Source organism: Hylobates moloch, unplaced genomic scaffold (genome assembly GCF_009828535.3).
Source record: "Hylobates moloch isolate HMO894 unplaced genomic scaffold, HMol_V3 SCAFFOLD_14, whole genome shotgun sequence".
Classification (NCBI taxonomy): Eukaryota; Metazoa; Chordata; class Mammalia; order Primates; family Hylobatidae; genus Hylobates; species Hylobates moloch.
This window is the reverse complement of record NW_026652289.1, coordinates 99,116,156-99,129,600: the sequence shown is the minus strand read 5'-3', so window position 1 is coordinate 99,129,600 and position 13,445 is coordinate 99,116,156.

Below are 13,445 nucleotides of genomic sequence, written 5' to 3'. Positions count from 1 at the left end.
TTAAGTGGTTCCAGAAAATGCACAATACTTCATTAACTTACCAAGTCTATCTTCAAATAGATCACGATGTCAGAACCTCATAAAAGTATAATTCCATTGACTCCCAACTTCTTATCCTTAGTGCTATTGTTATGTATCTTACTTGGTATGTTTTATATCTACTATATGTTGTATTTACATTTGCAGAAATCAAGAGAGTGTGGTATTGGTGAAAAGGTAGACCTATAGATCAGTGGAGAAGAATAAATAATCCAGAAATAGACCCACACAAATATGGTCAATTGACTTTTGACAAGGTGACAATGTAATTCATTGGGGGAAAAGACAATCTTTTAAATAGCGCTGGGACAGTTGGATATCCATATGTGAAACAGTGAACCTGATCCATACTTCACATAATCTATGAAGTTAACATTCAGTATATCACAGACCTAAATGTAAAACCTAAAACTATAAAACTTTCTGAAAACACAGGAGAAAAATCTCTGTGGTCTTGAATTAGACAAAGATATTTTAGAAAACATAGGAAAAGCACAAACCATAAAAATATTATGAATTGGAGTCCATCAAAATGAAACATTTCTCTTCTTTGAAAGGTCCTGAATAATGAAAAAGTCACCTACTGCAAGAGAAAAGTTACATAACATTTATCTGACCAAGGATATGTACGCAGGATATATAGAGAATTCACACAACTAAATAAGAAAACAATCCAATAAAAATCACAGAATATTTGAACAACAAAGAACTATGAATGGCAAAAACGAGCATGTTATATGTCACTTGACATCACTAGTCACTAGGAACTTGCAAATTAAAACCGCAATGAGATGCTGTTCTCCAATTTGGTGGCTAAAATTAACATACTAAGTCCCAAGAGGATATGAGCAACTGGGGATCACAGAGCTGTTGGCCTTTGCTGGTGGGAATTCAAAATGGCACACCCTCTTTGGAAAACAGTTTAGCAGTTTATTATAACATTACATATACACTTATATAATCCAAATATTCCACTCCTGGGTGTTTATCCAAGAGACATGAAAACATATATCAACAGGGCTTGGTAGACAAACGTTCCTAGCAGCTTGGTGCGTAATTGCTGAACACTAGAAACAACCCAAATTATCAACTGGTGAATGGATAAATTGTGATTTATACATGTGATAAAGTGCTATTCAATAATAAAAATAATTACGGTATATGCAATAATATGCAGGAATATTTTATTTATTATGCTAAAATAACCTTGAACACAAAAGATACACGCTGTATTCTGTAGACTGAATGTTTATGTTCCCCCTCAAATTTATATGTTGAAACCTAAATCCGAATGTGATGGTATTTAAAAGTGAGGCCCTGGGGAGGGGATTAGCTCATGAGGGTAGAAACCTCATGAATATGATTAGTGCCCTTATAAAAGGACTCCCTTGCCCCTTCTACCATGTGAAGACACAGCAAAAAGATGGCCATCTGTGAACCAGGAAGTGGGCTCTCACCAGACATGGAATCTGCCAGTGTTTTGATCTTAGACTTCATAGTCTCCAAAACTGAGAAATAAATTTGTTTATAAGCCACCCGGTCTATGGTGTTTTGTTATAACAGCCTGAACAGACTGAGATACTATATGATTTCATATAAGTAATATCCTGGAAAAGCCAGGCCGTAGGAACAGAAATCACATCAGTGTTGGGCTGCTGATGGGAGTAGTGATAGACTGCAAAGGAGAATGAGTATACTTTTTGGAGTGATGGTCATATTCTATATTTTGATTATAGTGAACTACACTCTCTTGATTTCTGCAAATGTAAATACAACATATGGTAGATATAAAACATACAGAGTAAGACATATGACAACAATAGCACTAAGGATAAGAATTTGGGAGTCAATGGAATTATACTTTTATGAAGTTCTCACATTGTAATCGATTTGAAGGTTACCTAACTCTAAATGTTTGTCATCAAACCCTATACCCAAAAAAGATGAGTGAATTTTTCTTTCTGTAAATTATATCTCAATAAGCCTGACACTTAAAAAACTTAAAAAAAATCCTTTGACGTTATATGCCTGCCATATACACAGAAATGCAAATATGTGTGTATGTGTTTATATATAACTTCTGCTAAAGTGTTTTTCTATTATCTTGACATTGGCTTCTGGCCTCTATTGTTTATGATGAAAATTAATTTTTTTCCTCAAATTATCTCCCAACATGTAATACGTATGTGAGGTTTTTCCCTCGTTTTGAGATTTTTTTCTCCTTAACTTTATTTTTCAATCGTCTGACAATGATGTTCCCATGTATTGCTGTTACAAATCACACAAAAATGTAGTGGCTTAAAACAAGTTATTTGTCACCAGGCTGTGAGTTGAATGCATATTTTTTTCTGCTAGTTGCACCTAAATTCACACATGTAGTTGTATTCAAGAGGTAAGTTGGTTGGAAGCTAAGCTCATCTGGGACAGCTGAGATGGTTGCATCACTCTCTCCACATGGTATTTTATTCCAGGCTCTTCAAGTCATGGAAGTCTCTATGTAGAATCCGAGAGGGCCAAAGTAATAACCTCAGTGTTTCTTTAGGTCTATTCTCACATTAAGGCTCAGCCTTAAAATAAAGACTAATATAACTACTGCTGCATTTTTTTTTTTTTTTTTTTTTTAGTTAAAGCAAGAAGCAAAACCAACTTAAATTTAAGAGGTATAGAAATAGGTCTGCGTCTGTGTATGAGAAGAGTGGCAAAGTGACATCACAAAGAGGTGTAATTAGATAACTTTTTACAAGTAGTGGTCAATCTGCTTTCCAGCTATCCAATGAGGGTTTATTTCAGATATTTTAAGCTCTAGAATAATAATCTTTCAGTTTCAATTTCTCTGCCAAATTACTCTCTTCACATATTATGCTCATATTTTCTTATAAATCCTTTAATATATTTGAAATCATTGACGCAAAAATCTTTGGCTGCTAATTCCAATGACTGAGTCATCTGTAGGTCAGTTTCTACTGACTGTTTTGCCTTGATTATGGGTCACATTTTCCTACTTTCCATGTCTCATAACTTCTTATTACATATTAGATATTTTACATTACAGACTGATAATTTTTTTGTTTTGTTTCTAGAGAGTGAAGGTCTTTATTCATGAAGTGGTTAGGATGGGGGCTAATTATTTAGATTTTTCCTATGGCCCATTTGAGCTGAAGAAAGCAGTAACTTTAACTAGATTGAATTAATCTCTGCCTAACCTCCTGCACCACCACTGCCTCTTTGATGTGGTCAGTGGAAAAGATTGGGCTGTAGTATTGGGTATTGTTTATTGTCACCTTTATATTAACATCTAGCAAGGTCCTAAAATCCAGGCTCTATGGGAATGTATACGATTGTGCAGTTTTTTTCTGCTTTGTAGCCCTTCATCCACTGCTGCTTCTGGGGTGGGGAGGATTATTTGGTCAAGTAATTTTTCATTTTGGGCTCTACTAGATTCCAGTCTATACTGCCAACCTATAGTGCCATCCAGGCTTTAATTATTCCTGCAAAATCTACCCAGGCTAAAGCAGGCTTATTTCCTCATTGTTCCTACCTTTACCAGATGCCTTCCCCCAAGTATGGAAGCTGCTGCTGGTCTCTGCTCACTTAAAAATTCATCTTTTCTTTCTAGAATTCAGCTCATTAGCATTTCTTTGCTTTTACAGCTCTTTGTAGCCCTGTAGAAAAATATAACTTATTTGATCTGGGTTTATCTTGTTAACACAGGAGAGAGGTTTGTTCTTCTCCTTCTCTATCATAATCGGATGTGAAACTCAATATTCGTTGGGGGATTTTGACATGACTTTATGAATAGAAATAGCTATTAAACTCCAGAGGTATTTATATCCTGGAGGTTCTCTAGTTTCAATGTTAGTGGTTACTGAATTTCTTTTAATTCCTGTAGTTTTACGCTACAGCATGTTCGGGTGAAGTTAGCAAGGAGTTATTTTTGCTGCAATAAAGATTATTCTTCTATGTGGCCTGTGGGCATCAAAAACATAATTTGAGAAAGTCAAAATGGAGAAAAAGGAAAGTAAAAATGATGTGTACTTACAGCTAAATGGCAAAGGAATTAATAGTATTTTTTAATAAAATCTCCAGGCTTATAAATTTAGAAGAATTTAGCTACAGCTATGTATTATATTATGTGAAGTGGTCCTTAAAATATTCAGATTTCTTGCCCTTGTCAGTGGGCAGTAACTCTGGAAGATTTTCTTACCTAGTAAATAAGAATAGTCTTTATTTGCCCACCTGACACAAGCACTTGGCTGAAGGCTCCCATGATCACCCATGGTGGCTGTGGCAGTGAGGTGCAGTTGGAAAAGGATAGAATGCATTGAGAAGAGGCAGCACTGGGCACCATGGAGTCTGTATGATAAGATGAACATCATTGTCAAAGTTGTCTTTGGAACTAAGTCCTGGAATAAATGTTTCTAGAATGTGCAGAGATAGTAGTTTCAGGAAACATAACAACCCCAGTTCTAATGTTGGCTTTTAGAGATGTGTTGGCCTGTGTACTACCTGAAAAATGAGCCCAGGTATGTCGATATATACTCCTCCCCTAAAGAGCGTGCCTACTTGCCCTTTCCAAATATTGGCCATTGATTTTCATTTTCATTTTTTAAAAAACGAAATTGAGACCTCAGTGATGTTAGCAATTCCCACATCTGCTGCCCCAGCAGCACCACAACCCCCAACGGTTGTCAGTCGAAAAGCTTGTGAGGTCCTGGTTCGGGGAGGCCCTGTTCTGGGTTTCTTCCTCTTTCTGCCTCTCTTCAGCAGCAATATCAGTTTCACCTTTGGGCCAGGACTAGATACTCTCTTCTTTCTCCCTCCTCCTTGTCACCCTTTAAAAGGAAGTTTCACTGTCTACCTGCTGGGTTATTGGCCTTTCATTATGTTAATCATGCTGATGGACACAAAGAGCTAAAGACTTGGAGTAAAGCAAGACATTTCAAGCAGGAGACAAAGGAAGGAATCCTAGAAGGCAGAAGGGGCCAACGAGTCAATGTTTTGGCAATGGTTTTGTCTTATATTGAGTGAGAGAACTTTGGGGGAAGCATTGCCATCAAGAGGAGAGTAAGAATGGCCAAAATGGACTAAAGCATCTTAAACATTTTTACTATATATTATGTGTAGGTAGTTACACCTCTCACTACAGATTTAAATTCATTTCCATTTTTAAAAGTGTAGGAATCAAATTTTTCTTGTAATCAAAACCATGCCACTTGTGGCCTCAGCTATATTTGGGTTTTATTTTCAGTTGGTACTCTACCTTTGTGATATTGTCAATAAAAAATGACTTAGAATTTCCTTTCTGCCCTTTTCCTTAAAAGAAGGCCTCCTATACTCCTTTACGTTTGGACAACTGCATTTCCTTTTTAGGAGCTTAATCCCTTTATTTTGAAGCTTTGCTTCATTTGAAAAGGTTGCCCTCACTGAACTTTAGTGTGAGCTATTTATACTTCAGGGGAAGGAATGTCTTTTATACTGGTGATGTAGAACAGAGTTTAAGGGATACCATAAATGGGGCTACACAATGCAGGAGAAAAGAGGGAAAAAAAAGGATGCCAGGAAAAAAGATAAGAAATGTTGCCAGTTTCGCAGCTTTGCTAAGAGTGGGTTGTATATTGCCAACAGTGTAGATTCGGGCTTCAAGACCCTGAAGCTGAAGCCTCATTATGTTTTTATTTATCATTTTGTAAAGTTAGAAGGGCATGTTGGGACAAAAAGGAAGGGGGAGGGCAGGGAATGGTAGAACAGGGAAGGAAGTTTTCCATGGGGACAAGTTTGACCTCTTATTTTGGGAGACAAGAAAATGAAGCTTTTGAGCCAATAATAACAAATAACAACAACAATTGCATGCATAGTAATTACTGTCATTTGAGTATTTATGTGCCAGGCACCGTGTTAAGCACCATGCTTCCTGCCACAACATTAAGTCTGACTGTTTAAAATGTATAAATATGTGTTTCCCTGCAGTGCTAGAGAATCTGAGTTAAAATGATATGCCTCCTACCATTGCATTTCCTCGGCCTTTTAAAGTTTATTTAAACTTGCTGTGTTGTATGACTCTTTGTAAACTGCCTTAAACCTTTTTTTGGAACAAGACAAGATATAAATAAATAAAATAACCTATATACAAACTAGGAAACTTACAGATGCGTGGATATTTCAGACTCTTGCTATTCTTTCCAGTTCCATTTCCCAGCTCTAACTGAAGCTCTCCTTCACAGCTCTTTGGACCACTTAGGGAGTAGAGGCTTTTGGTGTGGCCTTTAGGTCACATTTCTCACACTCACTCAGATCTTGAGTCACCAACTGCTGCCCTCTTCTGAAATGTTCCTTTGGTTATTACTCATTACTTTCTGGTCTCTAATGTCTCTTTTTACTTCAAAATCCTACGATTCTCTGAGTCTCTCCTGCCATAGCTATTCATCCTTGGTGGGCAGCTTCTTCTAAATACTATTAAAAGATACCTAGGAAGGTGACTTAGGCACATGAGGATGAAAGGTAAAAATCGAAGCTTTCAGTCGAGAATACCTTCTTTTAATTCTCTATCCTGCCTTTTTCAAGGACTCCCTTAAATACTGTAATCTCCTTGGATTCCTGTTTATGCTCATATGTTTTATAAAACACAGGACACATTCCCATTTGTTTTCACTTTCAAAATTAGTTGGTGGAAGGAGGCTGTGAGTCACCAGGAAGCAAGAACATTCCTCACGGGGGCACAAAGTGTTAGCTATTACATAAATCGTAGATGCATAGAATATAGAAATAATTGAGCCCAATCTCTGTATTTCACAGGTAAGTAAACTGAGACTCATCACATTCAGATGGCTCAAAGCTGCCAGACACTTGGGACGTGCCTTTGCTGGGAGTCTCTCCCTTTTGCAGTCCATGGCCTTAGGTGAGCCACCTCCTTTCACAGTCAGATCACCACAGGCAGCCTCCTAGAGTAGTTCGGGAGTCATACAATTGGTGAGGAAAGAGTTTGTGATGTGATTTACAGTGAAGGTAAGTTCTGTGGAAGTACAAAACATCGTTATTGTGACTTGAGGTACTTGATAGCCCATATGACTGCTCACAAATGAAACCTAAAAATACTCCAGCATGTGGGATGTAACTTTGTAGGTGTCTGTGACTATAAACGCAGAACCAGAAATAGAACTGGGGGTACATGGTGTTGCTTAGCAATACAAGTGAAGATGGGATGAAAATGGAGTTCTTTAGCAGAGAAAAAGTTGTTTACTAGAAATAAAGACACACTGGGGGCTGGTTTTTTTCAACTTTATCTATAGTCATGAAAATGAACTTTGTTCTCTGAATTTCTGGGCTTATTGCTGTCACTAGCAACATCCAAAGAAAGGTTTTATCCTTTTAAATTTTTTTCTGAGGGGGAGTGTTTGTAGATGGAGTTGGCCATAGGCACCTTGGAGATGTTAAGAGGTTATTTCCTTTTTAATAGATACAGCATCTAGTACAAAACAGAACCAAAACATTAACACAAATGACTAGGATTTTCAGTGGCTTGAGGAAACACATCTCAACATGAAGGAACATGAAGTTATAAAAATCTTTGTGCTGGTTATGTCAAAATGTTAGTTTGTCTTTTAATAATTTTGTATGGTAAAGATTATCTTGACAGTTTTACAGGTGAGAAAGTTGAGGCTGAGAGAAATTGATTTCTCAAAGTCACATAGACTTAGGGTGGCAGAACCAGGATTCTAATTCAGGTTTGTTTGTACAGAGTTTTGACTTTTTTCCACTCCAATAAATCACCCAACGAGGAGCCTCCCAGGTGCCGGAGTCTGGGCATGGTGGCAGATGACTCTGTATGCACTGGAAAAGCATCCTACAGATAGTTGTTCTTGAGTTTAAACTGCAGAGAAAGGGGAGAAGGTTTTTTAAAGAGAAAAGTTGTGTTCTGAAAAGCTATTGTCTCAATGTCTTATTGAAAATGTTTATTGTTACTGACGTTTTCAAAAGTTAGCTAGATTGTAAGCACCTTGGGTGCAATGATCTCATTTTAAAGGTTCCATAATGCTTACAAAGTGTTCTACTAGATGCTTAATGAATATTTGTTAATGTAACTTGAGCTGTCACTCAAAAACTTAGGGAAAAGATGAATAGGATAATTTGCAGTGACCAATCTTATAGTCAGGAAATGAGTTTAACATAGAATAAAAGTGATAGGAATGGCCTTCCATGATCCAGTTTGATTCGATGTGCCAGTTTTAAACAGGCGCAAGTTAAAAGAAAGAAAAGGTTTCAGGAAAGAACAAGGTATTCTACTGTGGAAGGGCATCCCTTTGACATGGAAGACAATAACCATTGACAAACCATGAATGAAGTTGTTTATTCACTGGAAACTTGTTCAGGATTCTAACTTTCTATATGGGTTAGAGATGGATTGATTAAAACATTTGTTTATTCATGTAATAAATGACACCAGAGTGTCAGGCACTTGAGCTATGGAAAAGAGCGAGATACACACTCCCCTCAAGATACGTGTCCTATGAACAAGTAGACATAAACAGTGTCAGGTGTTCAGATGGTTTTATAAGTATATGGGACATAAAATTACTCCAGATGTTCCAAATAACCCTTGAACACCCTTGGTATTGGGCTGAGAGTCCTTTGAACTTGGCCATTGATAATTCTTCCTTTTCTTTGGAAAAGTGGAACTGTTGTTCCTAAAGTGTGGATGTTAATGCTCTGAAAACTCCATGCCAGGAGAAAATGGAAATTTGTTGCTTTAAGGGAAAGGAACCAAAAGACCTTATGTTGTGCCATATTTTAAAATGATCTAAAATGACGTTCTCTCTGCTTAGAAATTACACATACTTACTCTATTAGTGTTTCCAGTGCAAAATGGTGGTAAAAGGGAATTCCTCTCAGTGCCTTGCATGAGAAAACAAAACCTAAAATTAACTGTCATCTTTCTCTATTTTCTGCCCTAGAATAAGTAATCAAAAAGAGATCAGAAAGCCTACCTCCTTTGAAATAGACGCTAAATTGAGTCCTTGAATACTGGCCTTGAGGAAATTTTTCTTATTTCTGCTGGTATACAGTTTATTTTTGACGAACTTGAATTGTAAGAGCTAAAATTGAAAGCTGGAGTACAATTCTTACATGAGCTTGAATCATAGGAACCTTGAGAAGGGAATATGGGTCTTGCTGACAACTTGAACATCTAAAGGGCCTGACAACACCTGGAGAAACCGATCAAGACCAGATCCATAGGACTGGAAGTAGACTTAGAGAATTCTTTCCAGTTGTATTTTCTTGGGTAGTGTTAGAGGTTTAATTGTACATACAAGAAGTATATGTTGGTGTCTACTATGTGTCAAAAAACGTATGAGGCATTGGGAAGATAGGACTAAACAAAGACCCCTGTGGTCTTTGTGGTCATGGAGCTTCTAGGAGCAAGGAATGAATATAATTAGGTTTCTAGAGGTAAATGTCATTAAAACAGAGGTTTTCAGAGTAAGTTTGTTCTCTTCTAACTTATTTGCATCTGAATAATTTAAGCTGATTCATCAAAGTTTGACAAGGGCACTGGGAATCTTGCAAGATAGATGTTATTTCAGAATGCATCAGGCTTTAGCAAAGCATGGCTTCCTATGTAAGCATGATGAAAAAACAATGCAGTCAGCAAGGCAATAATACAGAGAATTAAACCTTGAGACTCAGTCGAGATTCTTTTTCTCAAGCAACTTCTCTTACAATGAGGAAAACAAGAGCAAATTTGAGGGAGAATGAGTTCACCTAATCATCTATAGTTGTATAATTAAAATTAATATGCATGATAAATCTCTACATGATTAGAAAGATTGAAGAGCTGTAAGTATTCAGAGTGTGAGTTGTTTTATTCTGGGTGGTTTTACATGACTGTTTTCTCCTCTTCAACTGCAAGCTCTTCAGGAGAAGGGTCCAAAAAAGCAGGATGAAATAACGATTACAGTTTTTGCTGTGTAAACTATACATTAAAAACATGGGAAGACGATACATTTTGTGATGTAAGACAGAAAAAAAAAAAAAAACACTCCAAAACCAAAAGGAAGCTGAATGTTTTGTTTAGAGATACACATTAAATATATCCAATTAAGCTAAAATCAATCAGACCCTTCTAAATAACTATTTCAAAAAGAATTAGAATTCCAATGTATTTTGGCTAATGGAAAAAATGATTCTAACAAAACTAGTATGCAATTAATTTTAAAAAGCCAAAACATTTCTTACATGATTTTGTGTGTATTTTGATAATGCTTATATTAAAAAAGATAAAGTTTAAAGCTTTCACTGATAAACAGGATTTCAATCACTCAAGTACAGACTTAAGGCTTGCAGAATCACACATTTAACTTTTTTGATGTGTCACCTGCCATTTAGGACTACTAATAGTTAATTACTACCGTATCACTAGATTTATTAGATGACTTTGTCTTAGTAGTCCCTTTTGTCCCCGTAATCAAATTCAGAACATCTCATGGGACATCATCATAATATGTTATCATGTCAGATTTTATTTACTATTTTGTGTGGCTTGAGGCCAAGTAACCAGTTACTGATTTTTCACTTGTAATATAAAACATGTTTCTCTTCCATGGATATGGCACCTGCATAATCTGCTTGCCCGTCCCTTCTCCTTTTTTGTAATGAATGTTATGAAATATCTTAAACCAGTCTACAGCATTCTCAGTTTCATCCTGTGTTTTCCCCTGACAAAGTCTATGATGAAAACTCAGAGAGAGATGGAACCAAACTAAATGGCCACCAGACTTGATCATATTATTGCCACTTCTGGTAGCACATGGGAACAAGCACATTTTGGGGCATTTGTTTTCATCTGCTGCCAGAAACAAGGATTCGTTTTTGGAGGCTCTTGGTTTTCCAACTTACATTATTGAATGAAAATGACTAATGTGAACTTTCCCATTGTAAGACATGTAGTTTTACTCATGAGCTCCCATAAAAGTATCCTGCTTATTAGTTCATCTCTTCTCTCCATGATGTCTCTGAATTGCAACAGAGTTTAAAACATCAGTTTTCTGGACCAAGGTTTTTAACTGGAGCTCTTCATTGCCCCCAGTGGCTTTCATACAGTTGAGTACATCCTGATAGTTTTGGTGATTCATGAACTCTAGCTACTCCAAGAGTTGGTGTTAGAAGAATTTCACAGCGCTGTTTGAATCCATTACTAGTATCTGAGCTTTTCAAGTCGTTCATTTCCTTTGGATAACGTTGTACTTTCTTAGAATCACCATTTGTCTTATTAATAGCAGTTGGAAAAGAAATTAATTTGTTTCCTTTCCTGAACTGAGCTGCAGTGTGAGCAAGATGGTTAAGAAAGTACCAGGCTTCAAACATGAAATGTATCCCTCGTTTTCCCAAGAAGGCCTGAAAAAGCAACAAGAGATAGCTCTGCTGGGAGTGGTTCCATTGCTTCCCCATTCCCTATGTTGGTTGACCCTTTCATCTCTTACTATCTATAGCTCTCAGAATCTGTGTTCCAGCATCACTATTTGTTATCCTGACAGTGACATCACTTGTAGTGAAGAAGGCAGAGGCTAAAAATTTGTCTTTTCTCTCTACTTTGTTCAGGATTTTATCCTGTGTTGCCATGACAGATACACAGCTATGAAGCTCTGAAACTTCATTATTTTTCTTTGTTTTTGCTTTTTTAAAAAGTAAAGGTTCACCAGTGACTGATTCAGAGCAAAACTTACAACTGGCTCCACAAGTTTCTTTGTAGAATCAAACTCTTCTAGTCACTGGGCTTTCACTCTTACTGAAGGGGGTACAGAAGATTCATTGTGCCATTTTCTTTCCCAATGAGATCAACAGAAATCCTTGTAGAAATTCCGTTTTTAGTGTTAGCACTGCACTTAGAAATGCACCGCAGCTTCTCCTTGACTTGGAACGTCGTTTTTATTTTATAGCTCGTTAGAAATTTTTAGGTGTTTCAGTTCATCATCCTGATATAAGGGATCACTCTCTAAATTCCCATTTCATCAGGTGAGATGGTATCTGCTCTGCTGGTTGTGCTTAAAGCACTGCAGTGTGTGTCTGTCTTGTTTGGGTGGCTTTTCAAAGTGTCAGGTTTCCTTAAGGGGCCGAAAGCCAGCGGTTCATCCTGGAATGAATAATCATTAATCTTTATCCACTCAGTGTCCTTACCCACTCAGAGTAACACTCTGAGGGCTATTGTTTGGGGTTAATTGCCTTATTTTTCAAGTCAATTTTTATTACAAACTTTGAAACAGCAGGATTCAGTTTGGAGACCTGTTTTAAGCATTACGTATGGAATATTTTGTCTCTGTAGCCTCCAAATGGACAGAGTTTTGTCCCTTCACGTGCAACCTTAGGATACTTTCCACAGAAGTACTTGGTTGACTTTCTTTGGTCTTAGCTCGGTATTGCTTTTGTCAGTTTTGCCAGCTTTGGTCTTAATCCTTGGCTCTCTATGGAAATCTTCCTTCAAAAATCAAAGCATTTGTATCTTTTTTTCATGAAGCCCATATTTCAGGGTGGATATTTCACAAATACAGCAAGGTATACAACAATTAAGGAAGAAAATGCACAGAGCTTATACATCATGCTTATGGTTAGAGGATTTGTTTGGGGACTCAGGTAGGAGAGCAAGGAAATGAGTAGGGAGGCCAGGTCATGATGCATTATTTAACACTGCGTAATTTTCAGGCAGCATACTTTGATGGGGATATTGTTAGAAGTAAATGTTGAGTTTCAGGTCACGGTGACTAGAGGTTGCTTCAGTTTACAGCTGTAGGGCTATGGCTATCGGAACAATGCCGCACCATACCACCTGATTACTGGGTAAAAGTCATCTCTTTTTGTTCTTACATTTCCTGAAACAGATTCCCCTTCACAGAAGCCCATAATGAGATACAGTCTTGCCATTTAAAGTGTGTCTGAGGACCAGCAGCATCAGCATCACTTAGAAACCTATTAGAAAAGTATACTACAAGCCTTACTCCAGATGTACTCAAGCGGTATTTGTATGTAAATATTAAAGTCCAAGCAGCACTGGCAGAGAGCAAGCCATCGTATGTTCTCTAGGAATACTTATAGACAACAAAACATTGTTTCAGCTAGGATGAGAGCTTAATTTCCTATTTAGCAGCTGGAAGCATTTGAGGGGTTCCTTTTTTTTTTTTTTTTAAACGCCATGTGCCTTGAAGTGACCTGATTCACAGGCTTACAGCCAGGCCATGTCAGTGGACAATAGGGCAAACCCACCTGCAGGTGGCCTACTCAAGCCCCGTCATGATACCTGCAGCATTTACAGTCCTATGAAGGTCCTCCTCGGGTTAAAGTAGAGCATGGCTGAGATTGATTCTGTATAATTTCTCCTAAAAACTAACTGATCTGCCTATGTTAGGCATTTGATTTGTTTG